General features: G+C 39.1%; 1 pseudogene; it reads right to left on the minus strand.

The window, feature by feature from the left end:
- Window positions 1–5,612: 5,612 nt before the first annotated feature.
- LOC128577055 (olfactory receptor 1052-like) lies at window positions 5,613–6,542 on the minus strand (annotated as a pseudogene).
- Window positions 6,543–10,152: the final 3,610 nt, after the last annotated feature.

Consider the following 10,152-nt stretch of genomic DNA (forward strand, 5'->3'; position numbering starts at 1 on the left):
TGCTGAGAGCTCCCTTGAAGGCAAGACTTGGCTTCTGCAATTTTGACCAGCAGATTCAGAGAGAAGCCACTATTTATTCTCTTATTCTTGTGTAACACCTGAGAGGACAGAGTTGCTAACATGGGGTTTTCATCCCCTTCCCTGACCATTGTCTACCACCACTCATCCCCTTACTGAGAAGGGCCTGACATCGTCCTGAAGGGCTGCCTTATGCTCCAGTGGTCAAAAATCTTGTTCTGACTCTAAATCTCCTACGATGGCCCTTGACACTAAAAGCTGGCCCTGGGGGAGCAGGACTGAGATAGAAACCCCAGAGATTCCCTTAGATACTCTCTTTCATTAACTCAATAACCAGAAACCATTACTCTCTTCTTATTTTTTTCTTTTTTTAATTTTATTTTTTATTAAATCATAGCTGTGTACATTAATGCAATCATGGGGCCCTTACTCTCTTCTTAAAAGTCTGTTGGAGAAATAACAGAACTAGGCATGCAGTCCCTGATGCTGACTTTGGTACATTTGAGACCCAGCATGGAGAGGCCAAACACTGACTTAGATTGGCCCTGAGTCTGTAAAAGAAAAACCCCTGCCAATAAAACCAAACTCCGCTCTCTCAGTTTGTACAGATCTAATGCCATTCCCCTTAATCCTGAGAGGCCGCTGGAGACCCAGACTGGTTATATGCTATGTAGTCCGAGTAAATACCATGTGGAACACAGGTCTGCAGCAGATCCAGAGTAAACAAAACCTGATGCTGTATTGGAGATATGAAAAATGTAGAGAATCCTGGAAACTATAAATGATAACATGGAACAATTGTTAAGTAGGTATCACGTCTGAGCACTATTCTAGCCACTGTGAATGCATCACCTCACAGCAATCTCAGGAGGTAGGTGATAGTATTATCCCTATTTTATAGATAAGAAAGCTGAGGCATAGCAATATGAAGTAATTATTCTGAGATCACAGAATTAGGAAGTGAGGGAGGTGTGTCTCAAAGTCTGGTGGTCTGATTCCACAGCTGGTACTCTTAACCACTATACTACACTGCCTGATAGTGATAAAAGAAACTCCTCTCTGTAAACAGGGCTGGCTTCATGGGCATGTGGTTAGGGCAGTTATACAAAACCCTGAGCTCAGAAGGACCCTGCACTTGGGGTTTAATGTCACTGTCTTCAAGTTTTTAAAAATTTGAATTTTTTTTGCAAATAAAATCTGAAATCTAATAGGACAATTGAATACACATTGGGAACTTATAGTCTCTGATAGAACAACATTTCACTTTCACCACCTTACCACCTCCATGAGGCAGGTTCTTAGCTGCCAGCTCATTGCCCCTTAGTACCCAGGACCCCATCCAGACTTCCACTTTGTCTCATACTCAGGGACCTCAGCATGGGCAAAGGGAGCATTGGTGTCTGACACATACCCTGAAAAATCTCAAGGTTGTACATGGTAAAAGCCATCCTGGCCCAGGCTAGCAGTGCCACTGTGCACTTGATAGGTGCTCAGTAAGGACTATTGACTACTCAAGTCCAGGTACCTAGTGTGTCCTATGCAGAAGTTATAAATATTCTTGGTGGTCACCTGTCTACTATGGGTTAGGGCAGCCTGCTCATGGGAGGAGGAGATGCCTGATGTGACTTCCTCCCTCCTGGCCAGTACACAATGTATCTGTCCAGCAGTTGGTGTGAGAAGGAAACCAGTAGCCAGGGGGCCACATACATGTGTACCAAATCACAGGACAGCATCATTGGGCACCTGTGAGGGCCTGCACCTGTCCCACAAATATCCCTGTGCCTGAGTGGGTGTGTCATTAAATAACAAATTTAAAGCACCATGACAGGCTGAGAAAAAGAAAGGAAAAAGCATTATATTCGAGTACCTTTAATAGCACCTTTTCCTGCTTTATGAATGAGGAACTTTATATTTACATCTTGCACTGGACCTATGCAAATTATATTTCTGGTTCTGGCTATGAGAACTTTCTACTGCCAAAGCATTTTGGTATCCCTGAGATCTACCACTTTCTGTATAGAAATGATGAAATTGGACAAGGTTGTAGCTGTCTCTAAGAGAGTGGAGGACACTTTTACTTGCCAGAGAGATGGCTGCTAAGTCAGAGTTTGAAGTTCAGTCTGACGAGGCCCGTTTCATCTTGTCCTCTCAGCTATGTTAAGCATCACACAATATGAATGGATGGGTTGGGATTATGAATCAGGAAAACCTGAATTCCAATTCTGCTTTGGCCACTGGCTGAGTGATCTCCAGAATATTGTAAAAAGAGCAGGTTTGATTAATCTAGTGTTTTCAGACTGTCATTGAGTTTTAGGAAGATGGCTCAGGGAGGGAGAGGTGAGTGCTAGGCTGCAGGGTGCCTTGTACTTTCTCCAGCCAAACCTCTTCTGTTTGTATATTTTCTGTAGTTTTGTTCTGCATTGAAAACCACTTACAGAAATAATCCAAATACTTACAAAAATAAAATGAATCTCTCTTGATTTTCTTTGTGGGCCCTTCCACCTCTGACTTCTAATTCTCAAAGTCTCTAATCTTGAATGTCACAGAGGAAATTTTTTTTTATTCTAGAAAGAAATATGCTGTGTCCTTGGGCCAGGGGCCAGAGAAGAGTAGAAATCCTGGTAGGACGAGAGATTGACTTTGGTAGTACAGGGCTGGGAGGTAAGGACAATGAAGAAAAAGAGGTCAAGTCACTGGGCAGCGACAGTGTCGATGATCTGAACCATTTGCACAACCAGTAGAATCAGCTAGAATTCTTACCCAGGAGGTAAAATTTTCTACCTTTCCTCCATTACACGGCATGTTATAATAATACCTAGTGGAGAAAATGAACTTAATAAGCAAGAAGGTTAGTTGTGAGTGAATTTTAACTTTGCTATTTTTTTTTTTTTTAGTCTTTACCAAATAATTAGACCCTATGTTAGACCTAGGTGGCAGACAAACATTAGCCAAACAACTTCATCCTACCAGTGTCTCAATATAGGTGGGCAAAACAAATTCAGAAAAATGGAAATTAGACATGCAAAATGCAATGGGAAAACAGGATATGAAAACTCACTTCCCTCTGAAATGTCAGGAAAATTACCTTAAAAAAGAAGATGGGATTTAAATTTAGATTTTGGAATTAATAGAACTTGGACAGACAGGACAGGGAGAGGTTTACATGCCATATTTAGGAGTTTGGAATTAATCTTAAAGGTGAAGAGAGACATGGAAAATGTTAAGCAGTTTGGCAGGAATAAGGCTGGTGTGTTCAGATTTACATGTAAACCACTGTGGTTGTGAGAAAGTGGATTTTATAGGATCCAGGGTAGATTTAGGGATAAATCCCTAGTTAGCTAATCTTGGCGAGAAAAGAGTGTGCTGATAACAGTGGAGAAGAAACTAATTCAAAAGGCATTTGGGTGGGAGAATTGACAGAATTTGTTAATTGATTGAATGTAGGGATTGGAAGGAGAGGGAATGCCAAGGATTGACTCTTGGGTTTTGGGCTTAAAAACTGTATAGTGCCATCCATTAAGTTTGGGGCTAAAAAAACTATATAGTGCTGTGCCATTCACTTATGTGGAGGACAGGGCTTCGAAGAGGAGGGCAGGTTTGGAAGCATTTAGTTTCTGAAAGATTAAATTTGGAGTACTTGAGGAACTGCCAAGTTGAGATTCCAACTGGTAGTTAGATACACAGATATGGAGATCAAAGGGAATTTGTTTCCACATAGCTCCCAAGTAAACCATATCACTTCTCTCACAACTAGGGTTTAGGAGTTGTTGGAAGATTGCTACATAGTATCTGAGAATAGAGACAGAATAAAATTTATTTTGGGGGCCCAAATATCATGCCTGAATGAGATGTAGATAAACACAACTTTTTGTTTTTGCAGCCTGAGCCAATTTGATTATTTTTTTCCAACTAGTTGTTTGATTTTAGTCACTTTATCATCTCCAGGCATTAGTTTTATCATATATAAAAGTAAGGTATTAATATTTTATATTGTTCAGACAAAGGATTGCATGGTTTTAAGAATAGCTTGTTGTCTAATATATTTAGACAAAATAGCAATATTTGTGAATTGTATGCATTTTTTACAAATTCTGAGAACTAGCTATGAACTAATGAATTAATTGGGGTTATAGGTAGGCTTGTGTTGAAATACATTTGAGACTATAAATGTTCTTGGCTCAGGTTCATTCAGAATTCACATACAAAAAAAAAATCATAGCTGCAATTCAGGACTAGAGTTCACACTAACTGGTGATCTATTATTCTTTACAAATGATCTTCCAAATTTAGCTAGCGAAACCAATCTATCATTTTGCTGGATATTTATGATTTATACCTATAAATCACAATAATTGCACATAAGAATTCATGTATATGCTAACAATTTACAGCCTCACAGTATCAGGCTGGCACAGCCTTTGAAAGACACACATTTTGGAGTCTCCTGAATCGTGAGCTAGATGGACTACACTTAATTCAGCCTATGGGGCACCAAGGAAATCCTCGATATAAGCACATGCATAATACAGAAAAGTTATTTGCGCCCAGGTTGTCATCTATGTTCTCGTTTATAATTTTAGTCAAATTATATTGTTTTAGTCCTTTTGTTATCTTAGAATTATTTTAATTTGCAATTAGTGTTATCATATAGCTTCACCACTCAGATTGACATATTTATACCCATAGACTTATGTATTTCCCTCTTAAGTATTTTTATCAGGCAATTGTTTCAGAAAATATATATTATTTTGTCTATATAATTTCCCTCTGCTATGTTGCTACTTATTTAAACAATGACTTCTGAACAATTAGTCAGAGTAATTTAATTGCTCTTAATAAAGCTTCGTATTATTTTAAATTGCAGATTAATATGAAAGTACATAGTATTAGGTTACATTGTCCACATTTTTTTTTTTATTGTTGGGGATTCATTGAGGGTACAATAAGCCAGGTTACACTGATTGCAATTGTTAGGTAAAGTCCCTCTTGCAATCATGTCTTGCCCCCATAAAGTGTGACACACACCAAGGCCCCATCCCCCTCCCTCCATCCCTCTTTCTGTTTTTCCTCCCCCCATAACCTTAGTTGTCATTAATTGTCCTCATATCAAAATTGAGTACATAGGATTCATGCTTCTCCATTCTTGTGATGCTTTACTAAGAATAATGTCTTCCACTTCCATCCAGGTTAATACGAAGGATGTAAAGTCTCCATTTTTTTAAATAGCTGAATAGTATTCCATGGTATACATATACCACAGCTTGTTAATCCATTCCTGGGTTGGTGGACATTTAGGCTGTTTCCACATTTTGGCAATTGTAAATTGAGCTGCAGCATTTGTAAGGTAACATCTGAGTTGCAGTTGAGTAGGAGGTGTGCCAAATACCCATACATTGTACCTGTTAGGTGGGAACTTACCAAAGCCCCTTCCCCTTTCTTGAATTTAATTGTTTTTCTCTTGTGTGGGCCTGTAATTGTTGATCTACTAGTTTTAACTTAGCATTGAGTACAAAGCTTCATTTTGCAAAATGTGAATAAAACTGTGAGATGGTCTTCATAGAACATACCACATTCTTGAGACAGATAATGAAAGATTAAGGACTATTCCTCAATATTTTCTGTAGAGCAATTTTTACCTCCTTGTTTCGCAAACTGTAGATGAGAGGATTTAACATGGGGATCACCATTGCATAAAATACTAAGGCCATCTGATTTCCTGTCTGGGATTCATGTTGAGGGAGCTTCAAGTCTGTGTACATGGTTGTTCCATAGTACAGGGCAACAGCAGTCAAGTGGGAAGCAAAGGTGGAGAAATTCTTCTGTTTTCCAGTCGCTGGGGGGATTCCCAGGATAGTCATGAGGATGAGGATAGACGTGTAGGAAACAAGGATCACCACAATGGAAGTGACCGAGGTGAATCCCCCGCAGCCAACAACCATGACCTGGGTGATCTAGGGATCTGAGTGAGGCAGTGCCAACAGTGGGGGGATGTCACAGAAGAAGTGAGAGATGACACGTAGTTGACAGAATGTTAGTTGTGTGATAGAAGTTGTCACAGTGACCATGTTTACTAACCCACCAAGGTAGCATCTGGCTACCAAGAAGAGACATCGGACTCTTGACATAGTAATGTGGTAGAGCAGTGGATGACAGATGGCAGAATAGTGATCACAGGCCATGGAAGCCAAAATATTGCATTCTGCAGAGGCAAAGATTATGAACAGGCCCATTTGAGTCACACATTCATGGAAAGAAATGTCCTGCAGCTTAGATAACAAATTTACCAAAGTTTTTGGGATGGTGATGGAAGAGAAACAGACATCAAGGAAGGTGAGATTAGAAAGCGAAAAATACACGGGTGTCTGAAGGCGAGGGCTGACTCTAATCAAGACCACCAGGCCTAGGTTCCTGAACACAGTGACGGCATAAACAATGAGAAAAACTCCAAATAGCAGGACTTTAAGATGAGTGTTATCTGCCATGCCAAGAAGGATGAAGTCAGTCACGATAGATGAATTCTCCATTGGCACAAGCTTAGAATTATTCTTGACTAGTCAAAAACCCTTTAGACAAGCTTTAAGTGAGGAAATAAGAGAAAACCAGAAGATCTGGATAAAACAGTCCCATGCAAAGTACATAATTCCAGGACACTTTCTAATCCTTCCCCTCATCTATGTTCTCACTTTAAACACTTTCCCTAACAGTATAAATATTTCCCAGGTATGACAGTGCAGACATAAAGGCTGAAGAAAAAGGGGAAAGAAAATGGAGGTAAAGAAAATTCAGAAATTAAAATGAATAAGGATATGGAAGAAAGTAAGGCCTAGGTTGCAAAAGGTGCTTGATAATCTTTGTTGAGGAATAAATTGAGGTTGAAATAAAATGATTGTCATGAAGAGATGTTCTTTACTGATTCAAGACTACAGATTTTTAGAAAAATTGGTGCTGTGGAATTACATGTTAATCTCCCTCCCTTTTCCAAATCATTCCCCAGGAACTATTAGAAATGAGGTAAAAAAGGTAAATATGTCAAGTGATTTCATCTTCACATACAGCCCCCTTTTAATATTTGTGACATTTCTGAAACAGCAGAAGTCACCAATACTCACTATTCTGCTTGATCAGTAGAGAGTTATCTGAGACCATTGATCATCTCTTCACTGGTAGATTGCTGCAGAAATCAGAATGCCCCTAAATGATTATAAGAAACTGGGCTCAAGTTTGAAAGTATCACGTAGCTCCTGTGAAAGAGAAACCAAAGAATGGTCAACTTCCTCAATAACCCTGCATCTTCTGACTGATCATCCCCTGACTGATTCCTTCAATCATGCTTGGGGCAAAGGGAATACAGTTGCAAAATTATCTATAGGCTGGGTGCATAGGTTCACGCCTGTAATCTCAGTATTTTTGGAGGCCAAGGCAGGAGGATTGAGGCCAAGAGTGCTAGACCAGTCTGGGCAACATAGCAAGATCCCTGTACCATCCTAAAACATGGAAATCAGCCTCTCCTTGAACATTTGCCATGGCCTAAAAAGCACCACCTGATTAAAGAACTGAAATCCATGTTTAAATAAAGGTGATTGCCAAATAAATAAATAAAAACTATGTGTGTCTGTATAATCCCAGCTATGTGGGAGACTGAGGTTGGAGGGTCACTTAAGCCAAGGAGGTTGAGGTCACAGTGAACTATGATCACACCAATTCACTGTAGCCTGGGGAACAGAGAAAAGACCCTGCTCTAAAAACCCAAGTGTGAATTCCACAAGAACTTATTGAGCAGATATATCTGAGCAATGGAGGAACCCAGCTTGCAAAATGAGCAGAGTCAAATGGCACTGAGGCTAAATACATTCTTTCTCCTATCATCACAGGCTATCCCTGATGCTAGCTTGCTGCCTCACACAAATGTCAGGGCCTTTCCCTGGGCGAAGCACCAGACAAGAGAAAGAATGATTCAATCTCCATTTATGGAATCTAAACTAACTCAGAGACCATATGGATCATTGGATGGCCATGAGTAGGTCTTGTCTAGATGGATTTCTGTATTTGGCTAGAGGCAGGACAAGGAACCCCTGACAGCTCTCAAACACTGATTAAAAAGAAAGTCATGTGTATTTCAATTCACCAGAAAACATGGGTTCTTGGGACTAGTTAAAATCTCTGATTCTGGACTTATGTGGACCTATTTAATCTCAGGTGAGGAAATGACTGGTTCTGTAACCCAGGACTTAAATTATGTAAGCTTTAGTTTACTTGTCTGTAAATGAAAGGCACTAGTAGAACCTGAGTCATGGGGCAATTGTCAAGATTAAATGAAAAATTATAAGTAAAGTCTTGGTACATATTAGGTGCTCATTGAAATCTACTTTCTCCATTCCTTTATGACAACTCCCATTTACTACCCTTTCTCCCTCTTTATTTTTCCATTTACTACCTGTTTTCCCTCCTTCTTTATTTTACTGAATGGAAGCAGAAGTAGTTTCTACATTATTATCGTGGTAGACTGTCAGAAGTGAACCTTAGGGAGATTAACTGAAGTAGAATCTCCATGCTCTGTTCCTTAACTATTCCTCAGACTCAGAGAGAGAGAGAATTTGGCCAGAGCAGATGAAAGAATGGTCTTTCACTTGTGTAGTGATTCATTCTTTTTTGCTCTACACAAACTGTCAGGGTTAACTTCTTCTGCTCCTACTGTTGCTTAGCACAGCAAACTACCCAGGGGAATATTCAGCAACCTGCACTTCCAAAAAGGGAAATTGGAAGAGAAAATTCTGAGTTGAATGAAGTTAATGGAAAGACACAAAGATGTGAGTTCTAGACCTGGCACTCACTTGTATTGACATTTGGCTACAGAAAAATCACTTAACCATTTCGAGCCCCGTGTTTCTGTCATCTCAAAAAATGGGGAAAAAACAACATCCACTAAGCTTCTCTTTTAGGGTTGGCACAAGGATCACATAAACTAATGAACGTGAAAGCACTTCATAAACTCTGAAGGGTGATATGATACACATGGAATGGATCCCTATTATTATTCTATCAGGAAAGGTGGGAGAAGGAAGTGGAAGATGGCAACATGATCATTTTCTGTTGCCTGCTTCAGCTGGTGCTTACAGAGCTGCACTCTGTGCCCTCCCACACACCCCCTACACACATATCATCTGCTCTGCCTCTCCACCGGGAAACTTTCAACCTGTGAGGGTTGAAATAAACAGCTAGAGGCTGTTCACGTATCTTGAATCATAAGAAAGACAGGTTTTTAAATGTTAGTTTCATGTTCTTGAATCATTTTTAAAATTTCCCATTTTAGGATAACTCTATTCCTTGACGTTTGCATGCATTGTAGTTATTCAATAAATGTTATTTGAATGAGTAAGTGACTCTCTATTAGTCCTTAAAACATAGTGACATCTTTTCTATTTTAAATAAGATTGAATTGCTTTTTGTTTGAAAGGAAATAAACATACAAAATTAGAACTTTATGAAGGATATGACTTGATATTCCCATCCACACATGCTACTGCATTAACTAGTGTCACGACAGCACCTGGAACAAGTTTATTATTATCTAGGTCGATGTATCTTAGATATTTACTTGTTAGAAATAATCAGGCACTTCTATTTGTTGAAGAACTGACCTTTTATATTTTCAAAACGTGTTTTCATGTATTTTTAGCTAAAAGCATTTAAATTTAAAGTACTTATTCTTAAAAAAAAAATTAGCTACACTCCTTTCCAGTTCTTCAGTTATATAATTTACTGCGAATCTTCCAAAATAGCTTAACATTTAAGATTTAAGTACAGGTTTACTTATTTACCTTTTCAATAAAATGTCTTGTGTGTTTAATAAGTGCCAGGCTTTCAAAAGATCATCTATTCCAACCCACCCACTTCCAGGTGAGGAAATGAAAGTCCAGAGGGGTCAAGCAATTTGTCTAACATCTCATAGTGAATTAGTGGCAGAGCTATTGTTGGAACCCAGATCTCCCGACCCAATTCAAGTGACCTTTCATAACACTACCTTGCTTTTCTCTTAACTTGTTTTCTGAAGTTATTCTAGAGGAGACTTTCACCTTTGGTATATTTATTCTTCCAATAACAGATGAAAGGTCATTCTCTGTCACTATATTTGAG

The sequence above is a fragment of the Nycticebus coucang genome, chromosome X (genome assembly GCF_027406575.1).
Source record: "Nycticebus coucang isolate mNycCou1 chromosome X, mNycCou1.pri, whole genome shotgun sequence".
Taxonomy (NCBI): Eukaryota; Metazoa; Chordata; class Mammalia; order Primates; family Lorisidae; genus Nycticebus; species Nycticebus coucang.